This window comes from Schistosoma mansoni, chromosome W (genome assembly GCF_000237925.1).
Source record: "Schistosoma mansoni strain Puerto Rico chromosome W, complete genome".
In the NCBI taxonomy this organism is placed as follows: Eukaryota; Metazoa; Platyhelminthes; class Trematoda; order Strigeidida; family Schistosomatidae; genus Schistosoma; species Schistosoma mansoni.
In genome coordinates, this window is record NC_031502.1 from 57,441 (window position 1) to 60,509 (window position 3,069).

The window sequence follows — 3,069 nt, forward strand, 5'->3', positions numbered from 1 at the left end:
ATGTGTTTAAATAAATAAATAAATATTTCAGAAGGGGTTTTGTGGAGATTTCAGTATTTTCATAGTTGAAATCATGAGTCAATTGAAGCTAGACCACCATGAAAAACCTGGAAGCGCTGGATGGTCAAATTGACCTATTATGAGACTCCTCAGCCGGCTCCGTGGTCTATCGGTTAAGTGCTCTGGCGCGAGACTGGTTGGTCCTGGGTTCGAATCTCGCGAGTGTGGGATCGTGGGTGCGCACTGCTGAGGAGTCTCATAAGGGGACGAAACGGCCGTCCAATGCTTCCAGGTTTTCCATGATGGTCTAGCTTCAATTGACTCATGATTTCAACTCTGAAAATAAATATTTGTCCAGCTAGCATATGCCGAACGTTTTGTACTTCAGTAAATAATAAACATCATATATTAACGTCTTTTATCATGTTGTCAATCGAAGTTAATATCTACAGATATTTTGAACTATTTATTTCTGTTAGGCTGCTGAACAAATGAATAATTAAACAGAATTATAACTGCTAAATAAAACTTAATCAGTATCGAGTAGAGACAAGTATCTACCGCAAACAATAGAAGATGATGTAGCAATTTCGTGGATTGGTTGAAGTTAAACATTAATACCATTAGATGTTGGTTCAGTGGTCTAGAGGTTAAGTGTTCGCCTGTGACACTGAAGGTGATGGGTTCGAGTCCCAACGTGGAATCGTGGATGCGCACTGCTCAGTAAACAATGAATTTATAAACGTAGAAAACGTATAAACAGACCGTTATAATGTTTCAATATTATTAGCGTACTGAAGAATTTCAAATAACATTTAAAGTTAAAAATCGGTTTATTAATGATTAACTTGCGAATTACTGGTATCTATTTCAAATTATCAGTATTGGGTTTAGGAGATTGTTGAGTTTCAATTGAGACCATGAATTGATAATATATTGAACCACCATTGAAAACCTGTAAGCATTAGATGCCCATCTCAACCTAGTGTGGGACTCTCGAGAAGTGGACACTCACGAACCCGCACACGGGAATCAGACCCACCACCTTTAGTTTCACGTGCGAATGCTTAACTTCTAGAACACTGAACCGACATCCAACGGTGTTTATGTTTGATTTCGACCAATCAACGATATTGCACAGCCATCTCCCATTGTCTTCAGTGAGTAACTGCCTCACACCTGACATTGACTAACTCGACTGATCACGGCTTCTCACTAGAACTCCGAGAATAACCTCTCTAATCTAGTCACTAGTGAGCACATAATAATCATCACTGCAGAGTTGTAGAGATTGTTGAGTTTTTAATTGAGATCATGTCAATATTGATCATGTAACTTCCTCAAGGTCAAGACAGTGATGGAAGTTATTCAAACAACTGCCTCTTTATTTCAAGCCCTCAATAACTCCTTGAAAATGAATTAAGTATTCAAAGGCTTAATCAACGTCGACAAAATTTGATTATGTCATTTGAATTATGTGGTAAATATTGGCTAAATTTTGCTGTGTTGCAGATTATTGTAATAGCAGAGAAGTTACACTTCTTCTTAATTCAGACTCAATAAAACAAAAGAAATGACAAAAACCAAAAAACTATTCACCGCTCCAACTTAGTCTATCACCAATTCCAACAAGTAGTATCGTGAGGAAGAAATTAGAAAATGGGGTAAAAAGATATGAATCACACGATGCTGGATATTGAATCAAATTTGTCTTCTTATCACAATATCCGAGTATTATTATTATTGTTAAGAAAGATGGATAGTGGCTGTCAATGGAATCCAGGATGCACGTTTCGTCCTATTTAGAACTCGTCAGTTGGATGTACCTGCTGATGTTAAAACCGGGATAAGAACCCAATTTCGTTCGCTTCAAGCGCCATCAGTTTATCTACTTAGCTATCGAGTCCTGATAGACGCTGGGTTTTACAATCGGGTGAAGTTTTAATTCATTTTGTATATGTTAACTCCAAGATGAAGGTACATACAACTGATGATTTCCGAATAGGATGAAACGTTCATCCTGAATTCCACTGCTAATCACTATCCATCTTTGCTTATAATGCTTATGAATTAAAGCTATATCAAGGCAATACACACACAGTATCCAATATATGCCAATAATAAACTGATTAATTACAGTGATTAAATGATTACGATTTTTCTTCACAGATAAAATAAAAAAAAAAGGTATTTTATATTGATTTTTGTACAATTTACAAAGCGCTGAAATTTCTTTTTATCTTCAACATCATATGATGGTGTATTAACATTCCTGAAATATGAATTTCTCAAAAATTCATTATAAAAGTAAAATAATATTGATTAATTTATTGTGGTATGTGCTACTAATATTGATAGATATAAGTAGTATATTACACTTATTGAAAGTAAGAATGTCTAATGGTAGAAGGTTGAGAAGATTGAAGAAAAAAAAAGAAGAGAATAGGAACATAGAATGATTGACATGGAAATGAAGAGACAACAACAAGTCTGAAATAATTGATAGATGATGGAGAAGATTTGTAGTTCAGGTGGATGATTTTAATGGAGTTTTGTTCTTTGAGCTGGATGGTTTAGTCGTGGAACTTTCGTCGTCCTTCTGAACGATAAACATAAGCATAAACTTCTACCTGAAGGAGGATAAAAGCTTCACGACGAAACCATTCAACTCAGAGAACAAAACTCTATCAAAATAATTGATAGATATTTTGTAAATGAATTATTTACTATATGATTTTCAGAGTTTACTAAAATGTCCTGTAACTTTGTATTGAAGTAGATATTGTAGTGAACGAGAACACAAGTGGGGACAATCGAAGGTATTTTAGCAAAACATTACAGAATATGTGAATAAAATATGAGAACCATCGAGTAAACAGTTAATTTGTAAACTAACAATCAATTGTCTCAATTTGACTGTTTCTTCTGTAAATATCCGTCCATAATCTCCGATTATAATTGTTCAGGCATTTTCGTACCAATCGCATGCCGCTCCCGTTCACTCCTTATCGATCTTCTACTAAAATACATTCAATGCCCGACCATCACTATATACTACTTATGTGGATA

General features: G+C 35.0%; 1 non-coding gene across 1 annotated transcript; it reads left to right on the forward strand.

Moving 5' to 3' along the window:
* The first annotated feature begins 631 nt into the window (after window positions 1-631).
* Window positions 632-704, forward strand: Smp_tRNA_00258_Pseudo_GTG.1.1. Its single transcript has one exon. It is a non-coding gene (tRNA).
* Window positions 705-3,069: the final 2,365 nt, after the last annotated feature.